This window comes from Lissotriton helveticus, chromosome 1_1, assembly GCF_964261635.1.
Source record: "Lissotriton helveticus chromosome 1_1, aLisHel1.1, whole genome shotgun sequence".
Taxonomy (NCBI): Eukaryota; Metazoa; Chordata; class Amphibia; order Caudata; family Salamandridae; genus Lissotriton; species Lissotriton helveticus.
This window is the reverse complement of record NC_136057.1, coordinates 511,395,279-511,422,376: the sequence shown is the minus strand read 5'-3', so window position 1 is coordinate 511,422,376 and position 27,098 is coordinate 511,395,279. Positions and strand designations below refer to the sequence as shown.

At 45.4% G+C, this 27,098-nt stretch overlaps 1 protein-coding gene across 4 annotated transcripts in view; it reads left to right on the top strand.

Annotated features, from left to right (window-relative positions):
* FERRY3 (FERRY endosomal RAB5 effector complex subunit 3) overlaps nt 1-27,098 on the top strand; it is a 586,640-nt gene that overhangs the window by 47,315 nt on the left and 512,227 nt on the right. The window contains exon 1 of one of the 4 annotated variants that reach the window (XM_078673968.1): nt 26,903-27,016. The exons of the other annotated variants lie outside the window; for them this stretch is intronic. The gene's annotated coding sequence lies outside the window, so the exon portion shown is untranslated. Of the gene's footprint in view, nt 1-26,902; nt 27,017-27,098 lie in introns of those variants that run through there. 4 annotated transcript variants of the gene reach the window in all.

The following is a 27,098-nucleotide window of genomic DNA, read 5'->3' as shown; positions in this document are numbered from 1 at the left end:
CTCCCCGCTTTATCCTATCCCCCAACCCTTTGACATTCCAACACAATAGTTTCAACCCACTACCCCCCATCCCGGAAATGAATGCAGAATCCACCCCATCGCGAACACAGTGACCAGATCCAAGAAGTAAACAATACGTTGCCTTGAGAAAAGATAAAATACACCCAAACACTCCCCTCCACCCCCCAACTTGAACCCGTTACAACACCCCCCTCCCTGCACCCCTGCGTTAGACTCAAAAGCCACCCCAACTTGCAGTGTGCCTGTCGCCCTGACATTAAACTAGTCTACAAAAAGAAACCCGGAGGAGGAAAGAGTCCCACTCCCCCCGCCACCCACGGGTATGCAACAATAAATCAAATTAGTACGAAAGTCATCGAACCCAGCTGTACAGTATGTTAATTGTTCGGAAGTCGGGAACCATATTGTCATTCTTGGTCCAACACGCCACCCTCAGCTCCACCTGAGTGCTCCGTTCGGTCACTCCGCCTTTGTAATGTATCTAGCCAGTCACTCACTTTCTCGGGACGATCAAAGAAAAACGTCCGGTCCTCATATTCGACACGAAGCCTAGTTGGAAATAGCATCGCATATTTTAAGTCCATGTCTCTCAACCTTCACTTCACCCCCTGGAACCCCATCCTTTGCCTCTGAACGAACTGGGTGAAGTCCGGGTAAAAGCTCACCGTTGTGTTTTCGAACTTCACGGGGCCGGCCACCCTCGATGCCTGCAGGATAGCGTCTCTATCTCGGAAGTTAAAAATTCTGGCGATGATCGGCCTGGGAGGGGCGCCCGGCTTCGGTTTCCCACCCGGCACTCGGTGCGCACGCTCCACAGCAAAGAATTTACTCAGTCCCGTGGGGGCGAGATGATTTAGGATGAGGTCCTCCACAAGGAGATCTGCAGTAGGATTGTCCGAGTTTTCAGGGACCCCAATAATACGTACGTTATTGCGTCGGGCCCTATTTTCAAACTCCTCCAGTCGACGAGCCATGAGATCATTGGAGGATCGCAGGTTGCCGACCTCCGTCTGCAAGTCGGACACATCGGTCGTGAGGCTGGAGGTCTTCAGATCTAACGATTTGACCTTCTCATTAGTCTTCGATAAGTCCGCTCTAATCAAAGTGACGCCAATGGCTACAGTGTCGAGTTTAAGGGCGAGAGCCTCATATTGCTGGCCAATGGAGGACATCATATTGGCAATGGCGCCTATGACATCCTGTAGAGTCAAGTCGATCGGCGCGGCTGGGTCTTCCTTAGCCTCTTCCAGGGTCCTACTCGTACCTCCGGGGGACCCCTTGGGATGGGTATATCGATCCATGACAGTCGTTTGGACAGTTCCCCCCCGAAGAGGCGTCTTGGTTTTCCGCTTCTCGTTGTCGGGCCTGCCCGCCATATTGGGCTCGTGAGACCTGGTGAAAATGGCCGTTCGCGGTCAACCCGCCAGAGTCTTCAAAAACGGGTGCCAGTGGCAGTAGCGGCAGCGTAGCGTAGCGTAGCTCAGCACACAGACACTCGCGATCAGTGGCACACGATGGACCTGCTGAGTTCGGCTAGACCTCGGGCAATCGGGTCAGTCTGGCGATCGAATGAGGCCAAAGACACACAAAACGAAACCGAAAGTTAACTCCAAGGCAATGAGCAGAACCCCTTGCGCCATTGTTGTTCAACTACTTTCCGGGCGTCTCAGTGACTCGAGCCCCAGGTGTCGCCGTAGGGTGGGCCTCAAAAGTTCAAATCGTCGTTGTGACGGTTCCCGAATTCCAAATCGATTTTTGAAAGCAACTAAGATATCAGCTCAGTTTCATCTCCAATAACCCGTCTTCATAATCCTACAGGATATATGCAGAGGGCGGCGAGGGTCACTGGAGCCCTGTGCTCACGCGGCCATCTCGGATGCACACGAAGCTCCTCCCTGGTGGTGATATTGTTGATGGTGATATTGTTGATGGTGATATTGTTGATGGTGATATTGTTGATGGTGGTGGTATTGTTGGTGCTGGTATTGTTGGTGGTAATTGTCGTATTGGTATTGGTGGTGGTACTGGTATTGGTGGTGGTGGTACTGGTTTTGGTGGTACTGGTATTGGTGGTGGTGGTACTGGTATTGGTGGTGGTGGTGGTACTGGTATTGGTGGTGAAATTGGTATTGGGGTGGTGGTAAAATTGGTATTGGGGTGGTGGTAAAATTGGTATTGGAGGTGGTGATATTGGAGGTGGTGATATTGGAGGTTGTGATATTGGAGGTTGTGATATTGGAGGTTGTGATATTGGAGGTTGTGATATTAGGATGGTGGTGATATTAGGATGGTGGTGATATTAGGATGGTGGTGATATTAGGATGGTGGTATTGGGATGGTGGTATTGGTATTGGTATTGGTGGGGGTGGTGGTGTTGGTATTGGTATTGGTGGGGGTGGTGGTATTGGTGGGTGGGGTGGTATTGGTGGTGTTATTGGTACTGGTGGTGGTGGTATTGGTACTGGTGGTGGTGGTATTGGTACTGGTGGTGGTGGTATTGGTACTGGTGGTATAAATGGTGGGATTGGTGGTGGTAGTATTGGTTGTGGTGGTGGTGGTAGTATTGGTTGTGGTGGTATTGGGGGTGGCGGTGGTATTGGTGGTGGCGGTGGTATTGGTGGTGGTGGTATTGGTGGTGGTATTGGTATTGGTGGTATAAATGGTGGGGCTGGTATTGGGGGTGGTATTGGTGGGGGTGGTATTGGTGGGGTGGTATTGGTGGGGTTGGTATTGGTGGTGGTATTGGTGGTGGTATTGGTGGTGGTGGTACTGGTGGTGGTGTTGGTACTGGTGGTGGTGGTGGTGTTGGTACTGGTGGTGGTGTTGGAACTGGTGGTGGTGGTGTTGGTACTGGTGGTGGTGGTGTTGGTACTGGTGGTGGTGGTATTGGTACTGGTGGTGGTGGTATTGGTACTGGTGGTATAAATGGTGGTGGTGGGGGTGGTATTGGTGGGGTTGGTATAAATGGTGGGGGTGGTATTGGTGGGGGTGGTATTGGTGGTGTTGGTACTGGTGGTGGTGTTGGTACTGGTGGTGGTGGTATTGGTACTGGTGGTATAAGTGGTGGTGGGGGTGGTATTGGTGGGGGTGGTATTGGTGGGGGTGGTATTGGTGGTGGTATTGGTGGTTGTGGTAATGGTGGTATTGGTTGTGGTGATATTGGTAGTATTATTGTGGTATTGCTGGTATTGTTGTGGTATTGGTGGTGGTGGCATTGGTGGTGGTGGTATTTGTAGTATTGGTGGTGGAATTTACAGTGTTGGGAATGGTGGTGGTGGTGGTGGTGGTGGTGGCATTGGCGGTGGTGGTGGCATTGGCGGTGGTATTGGCAATAAAACAGGCTTTTGCAAACAACCCATCAGGTGGCTTTAGTACAGGTGACATGCAACACAGATGTGCTGTTGTCAGCTTCAGCCCATTAGCACAGGATTATGTGCTACATGACTTTCGCTAATCATTTCTAAATCCATTAACTCCATTTCCTAACCAGAACATCCTTGTAACCTTTTCGTTTTTTGGGTTAATTTCATAGTTTTTTTAAAGTATTAGTTTACTGAATGGTGGAGAAAGGGGGCGCGCCTCTGACCAGCTCTCCTGAATCCCGCTGTGTAGGACTCACAGGAAGCACCAGGAGGACTTCTTGGCCCCTCAGGAGCAAAGTGGACTTCATCCCCCAACCAGTAGTGCCCCAGGACGTGCGTGTGCAGCGTGGTGGAGAAAGGGGGCGTGGACTCTGAAGACCTCAGCAATCCCGCTGTTTGGGGTGTCCTGGAGGTAACAGGAGGGGTAGTTGGCACCTAAGGACATTATTGGGGGCCAACTACCCCTCCTGTTACCAGCGGGATTGCTGTGAGGTTATCCTGATGCACTACTAGTAGGGGGATGAAGTACCCTTGGCTATTGAGCGTCCTTTGGGGGCCAAGTACTCATCCTGTTACCTCACTCCTCCTTTGCCAGACACAGCCCCGGGGAGGTGATGCGTGCCCCCCAGCTTAATTTCTTATTGAGCCCCAAGGAGGTGGTGGTCTCTGGGGCTGCCGGGGGCTGTTCAGCCCTCCAGCATTATTTCTTATTAAAGCCCTGGGGAGGTGGTGGTTCTCAGGGTAGCGGGGGAAGACCGTACGGGCCTCCCCCGCAATTTTTTTTATAAAGCAGCCTTGGGGAGATTGTGGTTCCCAGGCATTACTAACCCCCAGGAGGGAGGGGGGTGTGCGCCCTCCCTCCAATATGTGAAAAATGCCCGAGACCTGGCCCATCGAGGGTCTATAATTAACAAAACGCGGTAACCACGCTTTAAAAAAAGGAAGACGTTTTCTTGCGAATCCAGCACGATTTGTGTAGAATTGTTTTTTTTTAAAAAATGCTTTTTTGGGACCTCCCCAAGAGGCCTATGGGGGTCTGGGTGTTTTGCCATGACCCCTTTTCTTCTTTTTTTGTTTTTAAAAAAAAATCTTTTTCCTGGTACTCAACCGAGTCACAAGATGGTTGCCAACACTTCCTGGTTTGATCTGTTGGTATCCAATCAGATCTCAGCACGAGATCTTGAGTGGGTTTGCTGATCATCCATGTGTCCAATTGTATATCTGAAAAACCTTTAAACAACTCTGCAACTACTGAACGGATTTACACCAGTTCACAAAAAGGTGCAAATGTGGTGTAATCTCCTCTGGAAATTAACATGGGGATAACTCTTTTTGGGAACCCCCGCCCCCTTTTCTCAACCCAATTTTCAGGACAGCAGCTGAAGTGAGTGTTGAAACTAGTTTAGAAAATTTCGCAAGGATTTGTCAAACAACGCCAAAGTTATTGACCAATCAAAAAACGCTCTTCCTATGGAAACTCCATCCTAACTATAACTGCCTGCTGGTGACTGCCAGTAAGAGATACAGATATATATTTATATATAAATAGTTGTACAATTTTGATCCTAGCGAAGAGCACCCCATAATGCCCTGGGGCTTTTTAGAAGTACATATTTTCTTGCTTTATTGCCCTTGAAGAGGTGTGGGCTCCACCAGAATTTATTTTAATGTTGTTGGGGCCTGCAGGAAGTCCCCCATGCAACATTGAAAAAAGTACTGTGTCCTGGGTTATTAAGTCCATGACCTCAAGATAGCTTACCATTTTTTTAACAGCACCCCAGCTGGAGCTGTATGCTCTTCCGCTGCAGTGCGGCACCGCTAGTAGTTAGTTTTATGGTTAGTTTGTGCCTTGAAAATGTTAATAGAAGGAATCAGACACTTTTTTTTATTGCCTTTATTCCAAATATATTTTGACTAAAAACACTTTTATTATATATTGCAGTGTGTGAATTTATGAAATATACATTTTATGTTAGTTATTGATGACTTTGACTAAACCAGTATGCCTGCCTTACTTAAAAGGACATCCTTTATATTGTTTCACATAGTCAGCAGTGCGCACCAGCAAGGAAGTTTGGCGCCAGGCCCTACACCCAACTCCCCGGCATGTGGCCAGGACCTGCACCCAACCCCTTCCCCGTTGTGTAAATATCTGTAACTTATGCCCTTGCCAAGCTCTGCTAATTATCTCACATATAATATCACTCATGACATGTTCTATATCGTTATTGATAACATCATTGTGCATGGTGGGGGTGCAAGTTATAGTTATTTGAGATAACTACAACTGGTGGATTTCAGTGGATTTGTTAATTAAAACCGTATAATTTAACTGACATTTTCCTGTAGCTATAACGTCCCTTTAGCCTTTGTTTTTTCCAGTGAACACACACACACACCCCACACAGTAAAGTGCCTCAAAATTGCCTGTGTGGTACTTAACTACGTTGTAAAGACTGTGTCGTACTTGGCTACATTGTAAAGACTGCGCAGTTGGTGTACCATGTAGTAAAGCACGTGTGGTGAATATAACATAACATTAACATAACATTTACAAGTCTTAAGTGTTAGAAATGGGATTTCTGGTTGGCTAAGGCTTGCGCCAAAGCCAGGCAGAAACCACCACTCTAGTCAGGGCAAAGGAGTTACACACTGATAACCCCTGCTCACCCCCTTGGTAGCTTGGCACGAACAGTCAGGTTTATCCCAGAGGCAATGTGTAAAGTGTTTGCGCAACACACACACACACACACACACACACACACAAGCAACACACTAGGCACACCACGAAAGGCACTCCACACAAGGTTATATAAAAAATAGCCTTTGTATTGTCATAAACACATTAGAAACCTAATCACACATTCACACTCTGCCAACTGGCACGGGCAATATTCACAGGCGATTTATATACTGGACCAAGACAATCCGACCAGAGTCAGAACCATCAGATCTGGTAAGTAAATGCAAAACACAACCAGTAACTACTAGTACAATAATGACCTAAGCATTATCACATTAGCATAATACACCCTCCTAAGCATAACCACATTAGGTATTCGGCCTCACCAGCATAAGCATGTTATGCAATAACCTCATGAGCATAAACCTCATGAGCATAAACCTCATTAGAGGCATAACTCAGGGCGCCTAAATCACAATGGGCATTTTAGACATAACTCACATTAGTGCCTGGCGCCCTACAAACCCAACAGTCCCCCTGGCCAACTGGCCTTCTCAAAGGGGCTCAAATGCACTACGTCCAAAATGTCAGGGCTGCTGCCAATGCAGTGGAATCCAAATGGCGCCACCGGCTGGGCCAAAGGATTGTATTCCACTCCTATGTCATTCACAATAATGCCCCCAACGAACTGTGGCCTAAACGTAGCAGCTGGCACTAAGTGCTGCGCAGCTGTGAAACTCAAATGTGGGGCACTGACTGTGCCTTCTGAACAAAGGTGCAAAAGCGGTGCAGCTGCCCGCGCTGGTGCGGCACAGCTGAGAATAATGGGAATGGGCCTTGGCACGACTGTGCCCTCAGGGCCTGTGATGTATTCCTATAGGTTCTGAATCGATCCCCCTATTCCTGACCCTATTCTGGTTAAACAAACCAACAAGTTAACTAGCAGTCAGCCCATGAGGCAGAAAACCCCCATGATGCAGATACCGTTATCTGACGCAGTCACACTACGGCACAGGAACGTGTTATCTGATTAGGTCATAACGCTTGCGATCTAATTAGACAAGCGATATTCCTCCAGCCCCTGATAAGGCATACGGAGTTCTCATAACAAATCAAACCTATGACATCCTGGGCAAAACCCTGCGGCCATTGTTTTGATTTCACCGAGAACTTCAGCAAAAGAATGTGCTAACGAGCAAGTCGTATGACATCCTTATTGACGTATCTATGTCCATCCTTACGTCAATCTCGGCACCTTAAAGGTATAAATATTACCGATATTGCCCTATGCAAACACACGCGGTGGTGACGAGACGGAGCAGCCATACTTGCCGAAGCCCAGAGCAGAGCAGACCCCGCTGGCGCAGCCCCGCCTTCCTGACGCGCTGAGAACGAGACGCGCTGATTTCTCCTGCCGAGAGATCCAGCACCGGCGCTTCCGGGTAGCCCTCGCAGGCAGCCTGGAATATCGAGACCAGAGAGAGAGATACCATCCCTCATTCATCCTTAATTCCAGGTACAGAACTGAATAACCCCTCGCAGAGAATTCTTTAGTTATTCACTTGGCAAAAACAAACTTAACTAAACTTAAACTGTAACTTTCTATTCCCGCCCACGTATTAGGCTTAGGTCAGGTACACGGGGTAGGCGTATTTAGAAACACCAGTTGAGTACGTTTAGTCAAATGTATATGTGTATATAATATATTTTATTCATTTTAAAACATCTTATGGCTTAGAAACCATATCAATGTTTTTACAGTATTATTTCATACTTCTGCTTTTAATGTATGCACTTTACTTAACTATAAGTATTGCAATAATATCGATCCATTTCTCTTGTATGAGAAAAGAGACTGATCAATAAATAACACCTTTTTATTGAACACGCCCGTCTCTTCCTTTTCTCTACATTCTGATGAGACTAAGAATGCACGTACTGACTGAGTAAAATAAATTGCCTTTTGTTCACACGACTCTCGAGATACACTCTTGATTAGGGGAGAGCAAAGTTGTCATGTTCTATGGTTGTCAGAAACTAAATCCCTTCTTGTCTAATCAGGGAAGTTAATTCCTTCCTGAACATTCGAGAAAGTTTCTAGTGAACTCTGAGCTAGCTGGCAAACCCAAAACTTTAAGTCTAATATCGTCAGTAGTAGACCTAGTTAACGTCTGGTCTAGGCCTTTACTATTGAAGGTATTATTCCAATGCGCAGAGCCTATTGGGATAATAGGAACTACACTACAGGCCCCACTGGGGCTCTCTGGATCAAATACTGCCCCTTCATAGTAGCTGCTCCCTTGCAGGTGGGGCAGCGAAATGCCCAAACTGGAAAGAGCACTTGCACCCCTGGGCCCTCTAGGTCCCCACGTGGGCCTCAACAACAATGTGGCCACGGATGGCGGGCATCGACAATCTGCCCCAACGCCCCCCCGCACCCCAACAGGGACTCCTGGAAAGAATTGCCTCCTTTGTTGGAGCGGCCCTCTATCATGCGGGCCGCTCAAGAAATGGACATCGACACTGTGCCTCAAAAGGCACCACAAAACTGACGAAGCCCCTTCTCACTGGGGCTTGGATTGGACTCTTTCGGTCCAGGCAGCCGGCAACAGTGGAGCCCCCATTCCTTGGGGCACTCCTCTCACCTTCTCTCTTTGCCGCACGCGGGGTTCCATCTTCATCACGGTAGCCCCGCCTGGAATCCTTCTCCGGTCTCTTCCTGGGACTTCATGTGGAGGCTGCAAGGCTCCTGGCAGTGTCTCGTGGAGGCGGAGTGGGCTCCGTCCTCCTTCTGGCACCACTCTGTATGGGGGGGGGCTCTTCCTTCGTCACAGGAGCCCATCCGGCCTGCCTCAGCACTTCTCCCTTCCGGTGATTCCGTGGGTGCGGGGCTTCCCTTGGGGAAGCCGAAGTCCCACCCCATGTCAGGCATCCTGCTGCCTGACTTCCTGCGCGGACCGTCGGCGGTAATTTTTTCCCAAAAGTAGAACGCAGGGTGGGCTCCCGCTCAGGCAGACAATGTAGGGTGGGCACCCGCATAAAAAATAAACACAAAGCGGCCATGTGGTGTGGGCACCTACCATTGAAATATTAAAAAAAAGCGGGTGGGCACCCGCTGTTCTAGGCAACACGGGGGAATCCCTCATGCCGGAATTCCCCCTAGCAGCAACGCGCTGCCCAGTGCTGCGACTCTCCATTGCTCCTCTGTCAAGGGGAAATCAAAGCACAGCGCTCCCCTCTCAGAATAATTAAACGTAAAAGTGCTCACAGGGCGCAAAAGGTCCCAGCAATTCCTTCAGGTCCATGGGGCATAGCTGGGCCCAGGAAGGCCAGCACACCGGTTCTTCCCGGGCCCTAGCTGCAGCAAGCCCCCAGCATAGAACAGAAGCAGAGACATTTCATGGGGTCAAAGCGCCTGTACTCAGATTCTCTTTGTCTGTACTGCAGGGCATGGGAGAACCAGATACAACTGGTTCAGGGGGATTTGGAGCACTTTATTTGCAAGCTCCTCTTCCCCTTTGTTAGGTGGGGGCTCGTCATTAAACACACCACAGGGAGGCGAAGCCAGCATTCACTAGGGCAGGCACCATCCTATTCAGTGAACAGGGACCTCTCCTCCCACCTACTCCAAAAGCAGATGTCCGATTCAGCCTAGCGCTGACTCACCCTGCCCCTCATGGAGCCACACACACCTCCCAGCCCCTGTCACTCAGAACCCAGACATGCAATTCACATCAGGCAGGCAGACAAATAGCACACAGTAAGCCAACTTCTAAAAGTGGCATGTCTCCCATAGTTACAAATCTGCGCACACCATTGCGCAGCATTTATTCTCACAATTTCATATATACCAGACTCGACCACACTGCTCCTCTGATAACAGTAATTACCACTGACACACACTGATCAGGGAATCCCCATGCATTCCTATGGGAGGGCAGGCCAATCTCACCACACGTACACAGAGAGCGCACACACTTTACACTGGACCACAGTGCTAAAGTGACCAGAGGCCTAAAACCACCAGGTCACAAGGCAAAAAAGTTTAGGGGTGAACCTGCTAAAAAGGCCAAGTCCAACATTAAGTATTCTTTTAAAAGTAAAATTTGCTAATCTGTACATAAGATCATTCAGATAATCTTACATCTCGAAATAAGACATATTGGTACTGGACAGGAAAAAAATTACAATCCAAATGGGACTGGGAACAAATGCCCTGGGATTTTGTAGTAAGGAGTACATCCTCCTTGACAAACAATGTTTGTAGAGTGTATGGGGAGATTTCACATATTTGTGTGTTTTTCACAGCCAGTACCACATGCCTGGACCTGATAATAAGAGTCAAAATAAAAAATCAACAACCACACGAGTGTTTAAAATGAGAATTTTGGATAATAATGGTAACTTTGCATTGTTTAGTAGCATGTCTGTAGTGCTTACTACATCGGTGTGGGGTGTTGAATTGCTTGCCCACATAGAACAGGATGTAAAAGGAGAACGAAATGGCAGTGGGTTTTTGGAGTGAGTTGAAATTGTGTTCTGGGATGAAAAGTTATTCTGTCTTTGATCAATTTGTAATTAAAAACAAAAAGGCTTTGATTTGTTCTAGCTAGTGGTGGACTTGTCACCAGAGACGTGTGGGTGTATATGTTTTCTGTCACCCCAAACAGAAAGGGTTCCCCCACAACGTTGTGGCCTGACCCTTCCTTAAGAATATTGGTTATTTGACTGCAGTACTGAAGGAACACCTTTGGCTACTTCCATATCAGAATACGTTTCAAAACGGGATACCTCACTTGCAATGCCATTCATCTCAAGAACTCTTATTACTTTGCAACTCTTCTTACTTTGCAGCTCTTCTTACGGTGTGTGAGAGAGAGAGATACCAACATCAAATCTGCTTCTACCACTGTTCAGTATTGCTCATTTTAATTTCCTGAACTGATTATGCGTTTTACCTAGGTCAAAACATTGTCCCAAGTGGTAAGGCTGGTTAGGTTTGTTTACTTTACCTTTCCCATAAATTTGTTACTCTCACAAATGTTATCCATTGCAAAGTATGTATGGTGGATATATCAGAAGAAAGCTTGTAAGCCAGGATCCCTCCTATTGTCGATCAATTTTTTTTAGGCAGTGTCTGTTGTGACCTGTCCAAGACATGCTTCCATATAGACATTCAGGGTGTGCTAAGTGAACACCAACTACGGATATCTGTAATAATTTGAAGGCCATACGTTTGGATCCTCACAAGGCTGAATCCTCTTTCCATTCTCCTCCAGTCAGTAATTTGAGTTTCCACTACTTTTGATGCTAGTGACATCTGTTACTGACATTTCCTAGATAGATGGTATGAAGAACTATACAATAAAACAAGCTATTATTATCATTGTTATTATTATTAGTTACCTGCCGGTATTTAACACTCCGTCTGCAAACATTTGTGGGAAAGAAGCTGGTGAGTGTTTGGCACATAAAGGAAATCCTATGTCTCTTTACTATATCTTAGCATACACTAAAAACAGCATTCTATCTGCTATTCAGCAAGACTGTGCTGTATTCACACGTATCTCTTCAGCCATCATTTACGTATCTTTAAACACCTGTTCAACTAAGAGTTCCACATTAAATGGATTGTCTGTTCTTATCTTAGAACATCTCACAACACAAGCACAGTAACCTCAACCAAAACCATGCTCAGTTGATCCATCAGGATATCTTCCAATACATAAAATTGAACAGGGTAATAACTTTAGGCCAGTTGTTAATTGGCACACTTTTTAATAGAACTTTGTATTGCCATTTTGTAATTAAAGTGCAACCTAATAAAACTGCATTGTTCAGTTATATATAAGCTGTAATATACGTATTATTTAGCAATGCCAGTACTAGTTGCTACAAACACTTGATAGATTTGCCACAATTTAAGTTAAAATACGCCATCGCAGAATAAAATATGTAAAATAAAAACAAACTCCAAAAAACAAAACAATACCTATTTAGGATCATTGCAAAAAGACAAAACGTGGGAGAGAATAAGGAATACATGGACCTTTGGAGAGAATAAGGAATAATAGGACATTGATTGATGTGTAAAAGGAAGAGAACAGGGCAGTCAAAAAAGGACCTTTCACAGCCTTCCTTCCACGAGGTTATCTTGCCATATCAGATTTTTGGTCCTATGCTAACTAGCTTAGTTAAGTACCACAATGCCATTAATTTAGATTTTCATTCTTTAGCATGAATCACCCATTTGTGTTTGATCATTGGAAGAGCCATTCATTGCTTTTAGGGCTCTGTTGTTTCATGGGCTTCATTTAGAACTTGGCAGACCGGGATACTCCGCCACAAATCTGTCAGAGTACTCAGTCCGCCAAATGAATGTTATGCCTGTTTTGTTTAGATTGTGTCTGACTGCCATGTTTCTGCTAGCGTGCTCGGGGCCATTGGTGTAAGCACAGTAGACCGTCTGACTTATTGAGAGCACAGGTTAGAAAAGTACAAGTACTGGTAAAATCAATGCTTGCCTAGGCGAGATCTATTGGCTTTGTCAAATTGCTTTGCTTTTACACATTGCACAGCGAAAGTGCTATGATCCGGTCAACCAGGGCCGCATCATAGCACCTTTGATTTTTTAACTTTAAGCCATATTGCACAACCGCATTTGCTGCTGTGCAATATGAAAAAAAGAAAAACATTGACAAAGCCAATAAATAGATCTTGCATAGACGAGCCCGACTGCCTTTGCCAATACATGACAGCGCATCGAAGGACATTTGCAAATGTGTGAATTTTATGGGGAAATTTATGGTAGGATAGAGTGAAATCTGTGAGAAAGGGAAATCCAATAGAAAGGGGCGGGGAATGGACAGGACCCAAATTGCGGGTAAATGAGTGAAGGCTGAAAGGATATAAAAAGGAAAATAGGCGAAGGAAAGAAATAAGTAGGCGGTATGTGTGGACAAGAAGGGTAGTCGTGTGGGACAAAGGGAAATTCTGTAGGAGGGCCATTTGCAGGGAAAAAGCTAACACCATTGCTGCCGCTCCTTTGCATCGAGGAATGAGGAATAGAAAACCACTCCATATCGTGATGGTGAAGCGATTTAGGCTGCTCCTTGGAATAAGTGATGGCAAATAGGGCCCGAAGAGGGTGTTCGAGAAAAGAAAGCCACTTTATCGCTGTGATGAGGTTTGTGTGGTTCTCTGACGATACCGTAATCCACCCACTGAATAAATTATTGAAGCCAACACTACATGAAAGCAGCAGAGTAAAGAACTTCATTTTGTGGCGGTAAAGCATTTGTGGGGAACATGTAATTCGCTCGCGGAATAAATTATGGGTGATACCGCCACAAGCAAGAGGTAAAAAGTAGGAAATCACTCCATATCTCTGCGATAACGCGGAATAATGATGGAAACAAATGGCATGTGCAGAAGGGTAAGAATGGAAACCACATCCTACCCTGGTTAAAAAACGGTTTATACTGCTTGGTGGAATTGGTGTTCGCAACCCTTGAAATAAAATTTGGAAAATACGACATTTGCAAGTAACCGAGAACTTTATAGCTTGGTGCAGATGTGGTTTATGTTGCTCATGCAGAGAACGATGTCTATCACAATGTAAGCAAGTCCAAAAGAAATGGACGGTAGAGAAGGTAAGAGGGCTTAAGTTGGCATACACATGTACTCTTAAGGAGGGCTGGTTATAAATAAAACTGGTATCTCTACAAGCGGCGGCTAGTGGAAGGACCCTACCCATAGAAACAGGATACTGTTTTCTGTACAAGCTCCGGACAACAGGAAGATCCGAAGAGAAAGTGGAACAGCAGGAAGCCCTGACCGATGAAAAGCAAGGAAATGAGAGCGCTGTGTGAGCCAGCCAATGGTTAAGTTAACCGTAAGTATGGGACGGGCTCTAAGCCAGTTTGTCAGCTTTTTTTAAATTCACTATAGCTTTCACTACCAATGCATCAACGCTGTAGGCAAAGCCTAAAAATGACCCCCACAACCTGGAGAAAACTCCCAGGGTGACAGGGTCATTCGTGTTTTGTATAACCAAAACAAAAACTTACTTTGGGAGTTTGTTTTTGTAAAACAATAAAAGCTTTCTGAATTGCTGCCTTGAAAAAGGCAGCCGCTCAGCAAATGCTTAGTGCCAACAGAGCAGCAGCTGTCGCTTCTAACGTTTTTTTAAAATATCTGTTTATTGGGGTTTCTGTTACATGTACAATATATAATGTGTACCTTTGTCCTCACATTGGCACATAGTATAGATTGTTTCCTGCAGCAAATACATTGATCTCAGTGCTTATGCCTCTGGGAAGCATGCACTCTGTTACTTCACACAAGTTACCTGTATGGGGGTTTCATTATGTAGTGTCCATTGCTCATTGTTTTAACAGCAGTGTCTAAGCTACATTTGTCAAATTTGGAATGATGGGTCATAGATATATAAGTCAGTAAACACAGACGTCCATCAACAAATTAAACATAAGCAAAGGTAACCGCTGAACGATGCAGCAATAGTTTCTCCTTGTATATCAACCCATCTCTCCACCCCCCAGTACCGCTTATGTTTGGTGAGTACAATAGATATTTATGCCCCCATACATACAGATGTTGGGAAAGCTGAGTAGCAGTTCACGCAGGTTACTGGTAGTCTTCGTCGCCGTATGAGGCAGTGGCTTCTATTAATGCACAGAGATGTCCGCCAGACCAATGGATATGGTGGCCATAGTCCATCACTGTGGAAGGCAATTACCTTCGCCACCTTGGTCCATGGTAGGTTGCCTGTCAAGCTTTAAATTGAGCCCCAAGTGATCTGCTGAATTTTGCAATTTAAGAGTCAGTTTTTTGCCCCTCTTAGCTCTTCTATTCATCTTAGTGTATTAACCCTATAACTGTTCTCTTTTGATAGATGAGAGCAGGTTTGCAAAACCTAGTTGACATTTTTACTTGTTTTGAAACCACCTTATATTGCCACTGGTTAGTTTGTCTTGCAAATCACAACAGAAAACCTGTATTCTAGCGACATCTTTAAATGCTCGTATGCATACTCTTATTCCTTTTCAAACTCTGTCTAATTTACAAAAGTCTTTTGGCCAACAGAGGTTTGTACTTGAGCCTTTTTGCATTTTCTCTTACTGTTTTCATGGTCTGGTTTGTCAACGCAATGTCATGAGACGGGTGAGAACCACCAGGAGGGTGACTTTTGCTCCGCACCCATGTTGGGAGCCAGTAGTCCATATTTTGATTGGGCAGAAGTTGTGTGTTTCCACAAATTAACACACGTGTGCTAATTGTTTTATTGATCCAGCTGCCTGAGCTTGATATTTAAGGGGCAAACACATGCAGTTGTGATACTATTAAAGTGCCTTAGATAACTAGATAATTTATGGTGTTTTTCTCTGACCGCAACACAGATAGGAGAAGGCATTCATTAATGTACATGTATATTTAGGTCTGGCCTGACTGCATTCGTAAGCCTGATCTATTGGCATGGCCAATGATTGTTGAATAGGGGAGAACCCCAGGCCCCCTTTTTGTAATCCATACTCAACTTCTTGTTCAGCAATTCCTTATTTTTTTCCTTCTGTTACTGCTTGCTCTCTCACTCAATTCAATTAAAAAAATCTTTATTTGGGTACCAAAGTAGCCATAAAAGTACATACATTATAGAGCCTGACCACTGTATGAACCGCCCTGATTGGAATTGTGTTGTTTATGTAAAATGCCTTTTTCTTTAAATAAAAAAAAAAGAAATGTTAAAAAAAAAAGTACATACATAAGAAGTAAATACATATTTAAAAACATTCATACACTTTTGTTTCATCATCATTCCAAAGGAATGGAATCAGTAAAATCACCATATCATTCTTTCATTAAAACTAAAAAACGGTCATCGTAAACCTAAATGGGAAATGCTTTCCTCATTGTTCAACTGGAGCAGAATATTATAAGCTTATCTAAAGTTGGTAACACATTGCCTCTTGGTTACTGGTAATAAAATACTTTTAGTATACAATGAGTAAAAATCACAAAATAATTAAAAAAAATTAATTGATCTCCCATTACACTGGCAGGGACAGGAGTCTACGTTTGCTTGAAAGCCTTGTGGGAAGCTTAACAGATACTTAACCGTACCTTCCCTAAAACAAAACAACACACTATCCTCCCATTGGACTTGTCAAATATCTTTGAATTGGGTGTGCCCGCCTGAGTTTATATTCAAATAAGCTGTCACTCTTGGCTTTGCGGATTCCTTCTTCAGTCTCTCTGCGTGGGTTAATTTAAACCAGGTGGTCTGCAACAGTTTTTTTACTAATAGTGTAAGACCGCCTGAATTCTGAAACAGCTGTTGACATCCCAACTTACACCAGCGGGATTCTACATATGCAAGCCAAGGGATGTTTCTACCTTTATCACAAGATTGGCATTCTTTAATAATGTCTCTAGTGCGGTCTCCTTCTGTGTTTTTCCAAATTGCAAGCCCTAACCGCAATGGGCGGGCACTAGTAAACTCCTCGATGAAGGGGATATTCAGTTTGCTATGACATAGAAAATCGGTGCCCCAGGGATTTTACTGCAGAATCTAGGCTCTTCCACTTGGATTGGGTAACATTTATCAATACCCCAAACATTGGCCCCATAGGAAGTAATTGGGAGACATTTTGTTTTAAAATCTACAATAAAGAAACTAGGAATTCCCCCCCCCTCCCTCCCACTCGGCAGAGGTAAACTAAATAATGAGCTGAGGGATCTGGAGAATTTTTCCCATTATGTGTGTGTAAGAAAGTGGCTCTATATATACTGGACCAAAGTAAGGTACAGTGTGTATAGAGTCCCCAATCCTCAGAGGTATGACAGAGGTCAAAGTCAGATCTGACCTTACTCTCTATAGTGGTAGCTTGGTCGAGCAGTGAGGCCGTACCAGAGGACAGTGTAAAGCATTTGTTGTACACACTCAGTCAGCAAAAGGTTTCACACACTTAAGAACTGAACTATAGGCCAATTGTTTTTACATCAAAATATATAGTTGTTTTATTTTAGAACCAACAGGTATTAAAATATACTTTTCTCAATATGAGTAACTTTAGATAATTGCTTTGCAGAAAGGCAATAGACTTTGTAAGTACAATAGCTACAGTGGTAGCAATTGGCAACACAATTTAACATTGAGCTCAATGGGTTTTTCTACATAAATGCAATGGATTACTCTATAGATTACTTTTGGAATTCCAGGACTGGATCCTAGATTCAGTCCCGGGATCTACGTTGAAAACAGTTAAGTAAAAGCATTTTGGTTACAGTTGTACTTTTTAAAGGATATACATGTATTTTCAAAGTTGACAGAAACTTTTCAGAGAAAAACTAGCAATGTTATCCTATGGAAGGAAATTCAAGTCACAGGTAAAGTAGGTTCTTGTTACTTTTGCAATCCAGTACTGGACTCCTAGATCCAGCACTGGGACCTCTACCTAATACAGGTAAGTATTTACGTTTCAGCAGTTGGTACGATTTTTTATGGTTTAAATCTTTTATTATTTTCATCAACATAGAAAAAACAAAGAGACCACAGTTGCTTTTGGGTATATTCGTGCTGAGCCATCCATAGGGAACCCTTCCCAGGCGTAAGGTAGTGGCCATACGAACAAAGTCGATTGGGCAGTGGCTCAGCAGTGACAATCCCAGGCCTCGGGTTCCCCCCCGTCCCCTCCCTTCCCAACCCCCCTTCCGCCCCTCCCTCCCTGTCCGTCTATTCAAGGCGCATAGAAAGAAAACTAAAATGGTATGCGACAGCCTACAGTCATCAGGAAGGGGACGCATGCTACACCTCAGTTCGGGACTGTCGCTTGCGCGGCTTAGTTTGAGGTTCTTCCATCGGGGTGTCTGCTAGACGTAGCAAGCGCAGGTATCGGGGACAGCTTAGTTCCCTGAATTCTCCTGTAAGCAGAGTCAAAAACGGCCGCCATAGCGCAGCAAACTCTTCTCCTCGCCCTGCCTTCGCCAATGACAATTTCTCCATCCCTAGTATCGTCCACAATCTATGTAGCCAGCCGGTGTGTGGTGGGGGCTGAGTAGTCCTCCAGTGTACCACAATGTTCTGGACAGCTGCCCCCAGCGCTATTGCATTAAGCCGCCCCCTCCTAGACTTTAGGGGATACATCAGTGCGTTGGGAATCCCTAGCAGGATATAGGCTGGGAATCTGGGGAGTTGGGTATCTAAGTGGGAGTCTATGTCATCTAGTATTGAGTTCCAATAGGGTTGCAAGCGGTCGCAGCTCCACAGCTCAACAGCAAGTGTTCCAGCGTGCCAAGCTCCCTGCAGTCCCTCCAGCAGCGGTCACTTATGCGGGGGTCCCAATGGTGTAAGCGTTCCGGTGTATGGTACCAGTAGGTGGCCACCTTGGTCAGTGTCTCAGTGAGACCGGTGTGGTAGGCCGAGTGTCTGGCCCTGTAGTAAATGCCATCCCATTCTTTATGTGTGAGCTGTCTCTCCAGGTCTCTCTCCCATCTGACCCTCCCTGCGTTGTATGTGTATTTGTTAGTGAGGAGGAGTTGTTGGTATAGGTCTGAAATCAGTTTCTTATCTGAGGTGCGCGTCAACAACCATTTTTCGTACTGGGTGAGAAGGCGTTGGGCACCGGGTCTGACCGTCGGCTGTAGGGCCCAATGTCGAGCTTGTAAGTAGGGCAAACGGTCCGTTTCCGGTATGCCATAGTCCTCCCTCACTTTCTGAAAGGAAAGGACACCGTTCAGGTCAAACAGGTGCCCCAGAGCTCTGCACGGTGTGCGTCTCCATGCCACAAATGTTGTGGGGTCCATGCCCGGGGAAAAATCGGGGTTATCGAAGAGAGGGGTCAACGAAGTCAGGCCATGTTTGACCGCCACCTTGTCCCACACCTCCAGGACTGTGCTTGTGATGTGTGACGTGTATAGGTTAGGGGGCCTATGGTAACGAGGCAAGAACGGGATACCCTGGAGGGGCCTGGCCGCCACCGCCTGGTCTTGAAAGAGCCAATTCTTGCCAGATTCTAATTGGTGCCATTCCACCAGTGTGCGGAGTTGTCGCTTGATAGTATAGGGTAAGGTCAGGCACTCCGACTCCGCCATGCTCGGGAGGAAGAATAGCGATCGCATGCTTGAAGCGCGGACGACGGCCGTTCCATATGAAGCGTGCCAGGTCAGACTGCGCCCGTTGGAGCCAACCTAGAGGGGGGCGTAGTGGGAGGGTCTGGAATATATACAGGAATTGCGGCAGCAGGGTCATCTTGACCACGGCAATCCTTCCCAGCCAGGAGAGCGAGTGTCGCTTCCACCTCTGGAGTTCGTCATTGAGGCGGGAGCGAAGCCTGTTATAGTTGGCGTCTGTGATTGCCTGTATGTTCGGGGCGAGCAGGACGCCCAGGTATGGGATCGAAGAATCGGACCACATCAGGTCGAATTCATCTTTGGCGTCAGTGAGTACCTCCGCCGATAGGGACAAACTCAGGGCTTCTGATTTCTCTACGTTGACTTTAAAGCCAGAGGCGGATGCGAAGGTGTGGAGTTCAATAAAGAGGGCTCTGAGTGATTGCATCGGTTCCGTCAGGGAGAGCAGAATGTCCTCCGCATATAAGCTAATCTTGTGGATATCTCCCCCGAATTTGATCCCTTTAATGAGGTCATGCTGCCTGATCCGCTGCGCCAACGGCTCCATGTAGAGTGCAAATAGGATTGGGGAAAGAGAACACCCCTGTCTGGTACCTCTGCCTATAGGAAAGCGCGGGGAGGTGTGCCCATTGACCCGAACAGTAGCGTTGGGCTGGCGTTAGCAATTAAATATGCGGTTGCAGAGAGTTTCCTCTATGCCGAAGCGTTGCAGCACCTGTTCTAGATAGGGCCAGTGTACCCTATCGAAGGCCTTCTCTGCGTCGATGGTAAGCAGCATGCAGTCAGGTCTCGGCGGGAACCCGCCTCTATAAGATGCAAAACACGTTTGGTGTTGTCGCTGGTCTGGCGTTGGGGGATAAAACCCGCCTGGTCCGGTTCTACTAACTGCTGCATATAAGATGCTAGTCTAGTCGCCAGAATCCCGGTATAGAGCTTAAGATCAATATTCAAAAGGGAGATCGGCCTGTAAGAGCTACACCGGGTGTGGTCTCGGCCCGGTTTTGGTATCACTGTTATAGCCGCTTCCAACAGGTCAGCGGGAATCTCCCCCGGTTGGTCGAAGGTGTTGAAGAGGTCTCGTAGCCACCTGGTGGCAGAATGTTTTGTAGAAGGCCGCTGAGTAGCCGTCAGGGCCGGGTGATTTCCCCAGTTTGAGGCGGGATATTGCCGATACCACCTCTTCCAGTCCGATAGGCCTATCGAGGAATTCAGTCTGTGCCCCAGTTAGGGATGGAAGGGTCACATCCTCCAGATACTCCTGCCCTGCCCGTACATCCAGTGTGTCTGCTGCGTAGAGGTTGGCATAGAAGTCTCCAAACGCTGCGGCGATGGCCGCATCGTCCGTGATGAGTTCACCACTGCCGGACCTAATAGTGCGAATGCCCTGACGTTGGCGCTGCTCACGGAGTTTGCTTGCTAACAACCTCCCGCACCTGTCTCCCCCGTGTAATAGGCATGCCGCAGGCGTATGGCGGCGTATTCCGCCACATCTTGGTCTAGGGCAGCCAGCAATTTCCTCTCCGTGCATAGTTGACGCCAGGCCCTGGCCGCTCCCGTGCGCTGGTGCATCTGCTCCAATTCTGTGACTCGCTGGGCTATTTCTGCTCTTTTCAGAGCACGTTCTCTGTTGTTAGCCGCGGCTATGGAGATAAATTCTCCTCCTAAGACTGCCTTGAGCGCAGCCCATTGGGTGGCCCTAGTAGTGTCTGCATTTGCATTATGAGTGAGAAATTGGGTGATAGCGGCTCCAATACGTTCCACTATGGCGGGATTTTGGATCAAAGCGTCCCGCAGGCGCCAGTGCCGTTGCGGGCCTGGAGTGCTCGGTAAGAGGAATGCGGCCAGCAAGGGCGAGTGATCCGACAATGAGGATGTCTACATCCTGAGCGTGGAGGGTTAGTTGCGACGAGCAAAGAAAAGACTTATGTGCAGCCGAGTAATAGGTGTACGCTGTGGTTTGTGGGTGTAGGTGCTTCCATAGGTCAGTTAGGCCTAGATCTGTGATGTGAGCGTGACCTGCCTCAGAGAGTGCCCCCACTTGTCCATATCGTTGGTTAGAGCGATTTGTTGTGTTGTGGAATACCAGGTTGAGATCCCCGCCCAAGAGTAGGTGTGGATGCGTATTGGCGGTTCCAGGATCGACAGGCCGGTAGGGCTGGGGCCAAGTCAATTGGTGTCGTCCTGTTGTTAGCAGCTGCACGGTGGATCTTCTTCTTCTTGATCTTCTTTCTTGTTTTCGTATCGGGATCCGAGGAAGGAAGGTTCAGTGTGCCCCTAAATACTGAATTCATGGGCGTTACAGGTAGGGCAATGACAGACCAATAGGTCCCTGTCCTGGGTAGGTACACCCCCTAGCCTGCTCCTCTCCTGTGGGAGGGGGGCAGGAGCCTAGCTGTGATTGGGCAGGGCTCCCCATCTTCAAGATGGCCGGAGCCCGAGGTCGTGCTTCACCTCGCCTCTCCCACCTGAGGGGTGGGGTTGACACAGGCTAGCACACCCCTCTTCCTGACATAGGATTTCCCGCCAGTCTTCCCACCAGAGTGGGGGTCAGAACTGGTGGGGGCCATCCTGGGGGAGGAGACCTAGCACCTCGCTCAGGATATGCATTGTTGCAAGCCCAGGAGAGCGTTGGGCTCTCCGCCCAGGGGGTCCAGCAACATGTCTGCTATATGGAAGCCTAGGCAGCCTCTCAGTCCAGACATGGATTGTAGGTTATGTTTTCAGGGGGCATCTCTAAGATGCCCTCCGGCGCATTTTACATTAAATCCCACCCTGGCATCAGTGGGGGTTTAATGTGCTGAGAAGTTTGATACCAAACTTGTCAGTCTTCAGTGTAGCCATTATGGTGCTGTGGAGTTTATAATGACGACCTCCCAATACCATAAACTCTTAATGGCATCACTGCACTTACAGTGCCCAGGAATGGCCCTGGGTACTGTAGGGGCACAGGGCTAATGGACCTATGCCCACGCCGCTGGCATAGGGCACCTAGCTAGAGGGGTGATTGAGGTATGCCAGGGCAGTGGGTTTTGTGGGCATGGGGATGTGTGCCATGTCGACTCCGTTTAGTAAACAGATGCTCGCGGGATTTAATGATCTTAATTGTGGGAACATCTAAGGAACTAGCGGCTGCTGTTAAAATTGAAATAGACGAACTAGAAGAAAAACTAAAACAAATTAATGGAGTAGAAGAGGCGATAAAAAGAATAGAAGAATACAATAAAGATTTAGAATCTTTTGCCAACTACCTTAACAAAAGAAAAACCGATAAAATCAATAGAGATAAAAGATTCTATACAGAGGAGGTAGCATACCCCTATCCAGGGCTTTAAGTGGGATGAAAAAACTGGGGGGTCTCTCAAAGGGGCGTGGCCAGTGTAATTAGGGGCGTGGCTTTACAACACTTATGTTCAAAATCTGTGCTTAGCATAGTGTGCCGCCCAACATGTATTTTGCTGTTTCTGTCATTACATCCAGATATAAGATACAACAAGTAACATCATACCTACAACAAGTCAGGACTATTGGCTTTGTCAATGGTTATTAGTTGCATAAAATAAATAAGTTGCAACTATGACGTGTTACATATAATATTGAAAACACTTCCACTTAAAGCCCTGGTGACCCTAACAATGTAGCTGTTCCTGCAGTTAATAAAAAGAGAAGGGAAATCCAGAGAGAAAATGACTCTCTTTAAGGATTTCCCTTTCCCTACAGCTCACCTTGCATGACGTCATGTCGTAACTTCTCCACTAGTTGAGAAGTAAGCAGTGTGGGCAGCGCACATCGGTGTGCCTGCTGTCTAGAAACGGGTCTCTATCTGGCTCTGGCACTCTGGCACTTTTTTCCCTGTCACTGCAGTCCGGGGAAAAAAAACGGACCGCCTGTGCCAGGGCTCAAAACAGAGCCCGATAGAGACCCGTTTCGAGGCCCCCTGAAAAAAACTGCCGGTGCTCAGACCCCTTGAGACCCGGCCCACTTAAAGCCCTGCCCCTATCTATGTAAAGATTTTTACCAACACAACCATTACGTAGATGAATCTAGGAACGTCCAACAAAGAGTGAATAATTTCACGGACACCTCAGGTTCTGAGGGAGAAAATTCTAATAGCAACTACTATGAACCTGAAGGAGGATTTAGTACCTACAATAGTTCTCGTCCCCAAAGACGCCCTTTTTTATCCAACAGAGGGCCTCGCCGGGGACGCCCGAGAGTAAGGTTCCAGGGACAAGGTCAGACCAGAGGGAACTTTCATACTATACAGCAACAACATCAGCAACAGCTACACCAACAGCAACAACATCATCAGCAGGAACCCCAGTTCATAAGGGAAACCAGGAACAGGCAATACTGGGGCCAAGGAATATAATTCCTATATTTAATCTATCATCGAAAGAATTAGACAACTCTAGTGAAGCTCTGCTGTCCAAGGGTCTTTCATTTGTACCTCACACATATGTGAACATCTTTGAACTATATAAAGACATCATTTCGTTTTTTAGAAAGATCAGGCTTAAAAAGTTCTTCTCCAATATGGATGAGGCCAATAACGATCAACTAGAACAAAGAGACTTGACCCTCCCCTCCACTTTCTGTCCAGGTTTAGATCAGTTGGGCCCAGAGGTTGCGGCCTTTGAACTAGTGGTCCTACAAAAACTTGACAGATCACTCCGGTTCATACCAAAACCTTTATATAATCTAAATAAGGAGGAATCCCTGGCATTGAAGGAGCTATCCTCTAACAATAGCCTAATAATCAAAGGGTGTGACAAAGGAGGAGGGATTGTGGTACTTGATTCCGATGTATATGAGGACAATATGATTAAAATGTTGAACGATCGTTCCACCTATCTGAAGATCAATTCTAATCCCCTAAATGACATTAAGAAAAAGATACAATATCTTACAAATGAGGCTCTGACCAATGGAGACATTAACGTTAAAGAATATGATTTTTTAAATACTAATAAAAACAAGACAGCATGTATCTATGGACTCCCTAAGATACATAAAAATATGCAAAATCCTCCTTATCGACCGATAGTGTCTACTATTGGTACTCCCACTGAGTCCCTGTCCAAGTTTGTAGATCATTACCTGAGACCCCACATACCAAAAATTAAATCATATGTCAAAGACACGGGACACATGATCAATATAGTTGAAGATCTTGAATTTGTACCAAATAGAGACATATTGGTTACAATGGATATTGAATCGCTTTACAGCAATATACCTCGAGGCGATTAAGGCTACAGACTGGTTTATAGATAAACATGCTATAACATGTCCCAAGAAATTTCTTATTGACTGTCTGTTTATTGTTTTAACAGAAAATACATTTGAATTTGGAGAATTTCTATATCGCCAGCTTAAAGGAGTAAGTATGGGTGCATCAGTCGCCCCGTCAATAGCAAATATATACATGTCTTTATTTGAGGAAAAATACATCGACAATGAAGTGGCACCTTTTTTTGAATCTATTTCCCACTGGTCCAGATACATAGATGACATCTTTTTTATCTGGACCAGTGGGAATGATTCTTTAATGGAATTCCTCGAATGGATCAATTTGGCCAACGTCAATCTCAAATATACGGCCCAACATAGTATAGATCAAGTTGAATTTCTGGACTTGTTAATAAAAGAAAATAATAACAAGTTAGAAGTTGACCTTTTTGTAAAACCTACAGCACGCAATACGCTGTTGCATTACAACAGTTTTCACCCTAAATGCCAACGTGAAAGCATCCCCTTTTCTCAATTTTTGCGGGTCCGCAGAAATTGTACAAATCTCTGTGATTATGACTGACAGGCAGCAATTATGCGTAAGAAGTTTTTGGATCGTGGATATCCACATAGACTCGTTAGGAGTTCATATAAAAGGGCACGCTTTTTCGACCGTGATTCCCTATTGAAACCAAAGGCAGCTCCTACAAAAGATCAACTTGTCTGTGTGACCACCCACTCTACACTTAATGAACGTGTAATGCCAATTGGCATATTCTCAATTGTAATCCCACCTCCAAAACTGTGCTGATGAGGCCTTTATTTGCACATAAAAGGAACAAAAATTTAAAGGATAAAATTGTCCATTCGAGATTTAGAGTGAATAAAACCTCTGCTAACTTATCGCAAAGATCTATACTGAATAATTTGCCCATTCGAGGAACAGTTAAATGCTCCTCATGCAAATCCTGCAACAACATCATTGAAGGAGAGGAATTTCTTCACAATGGCTTTCTCTCCAAAGCAAAAGACATGTGGAATTGTAAAACCACTAATGTGGTTTATTTCATTCTATGTACTTGCAACCTTGGCTATGTAGGCGAAACTAGTAGATCTATCCAAGTGAGCCTGACAGAACATAGATCAGCCATCAGGACAGGCAAATTGACAGCACCGCTAGTAAAGCATTTTCTCGAGAAAAACCATGGACCAGAAGACTTTCGCTGGCGCATTTTGGAGAAAATACGGATACCAGACAGTAAGGGTGGTTGTGCTATTAGGAAGAAAAAGAAAGTCTTCTGGATTTTTGTTTTTAATACCTTTAAATTAGGATTAAACAGCGAAATCCCTTGGGAAAACGCGATAACTTAGATGATTTTGATCTGCAAAATAGTCTCATTAAATTTTCCGAATGTAGTGATATGCTATATGCATCTTCTCACATCCAATACTGTATATACATTGGTTTTAAAAGATTGTTTTTTCTTTCTTTTCTTGTCTAAGGGTTCATATTGCATATACTCTAAGTGGCCCTTGGATAGATAAATTGATTAAACATGGAAGAAAAGGAAAAAAACATAGGTATTGTGTTTTAAATATAGGCCATTGGTAATATATATTTAGATGTTAGTAAGACATTACCCCCTTTCCCTTTTTTCCTAAATGTAGAAACAGGTTGTTGACATCTAAGGAAATATATATCCATAATGTGTGTTTTTTCTGACACTTTAAAATGGATATTATGCTCCAAATATATTTTTAAATATTAATTTAAATATATCACTATCCGTTATAAACAACGGATCTTCCTTGCACTTTTGGTTTATTGTCGTTTTTTTGAATGCATCTTAGTTTTATAAAAGATCTTCCCCCCTACGCTCCGACCGTGTTAAACTATCTCGCAGACACCTTTAAAAAGATAATTAATCACGGGTTCCCTTTCTGCAGTTCCTATGGCCGTCATTAGTCAGTTCTCACCATGTGAGTGAGTTGTTACCACGTGACTTTTCTTATTTAAATGCGGCATTGGGATACTCTGTTGATACACCTTTTCCTAACGGCCCCGAAACGCCAGCAGCCATCATATGCAGCGTCTCTAACGATACGGTAAGAGGGACCCATAAAGCTTCTAGGAATCTAACCCTTCTCTCCATATATTAGAAGAGAATCTCACCTTTAAACCTCTAACGTGGGTTGGATTTTGTATCATTATATTTTTCAGTATAACGTGGAGAACGGGAGTACGGGTATTTTAAAGTGTCGGAAGATGACAGAAAGCAATTTATTTTAATATTCGCCTGCTCGTCTCCCTTCCGGTAAGAACCTTCGCGTTTCACTTCTTATGTATCGGTAGTTAGAATTAAACTTCGTGTAAACCAACGCTTTTCGTTTGGATAACATTATATTTGTTACTGTGTAACACACGGCTCTGTTCTTTCAGCGCCGACTTGTCCACAAAAAGAAAAAGACTCCGTATGACGGATGCGCTCTTAGGTTCTACGTGAACTTGACCAACATAGAACATAGTTTCCTTGGCTAAACACAGCCCCTCTGCCGTTTTAGCATTATCTAGGTAAGACGTTGAAATGTAAGTGTCGCTTCTCTTAATATTCTAAGCTAGTTAACAGCCTCATAGCAGTGCTATAAATAATTGC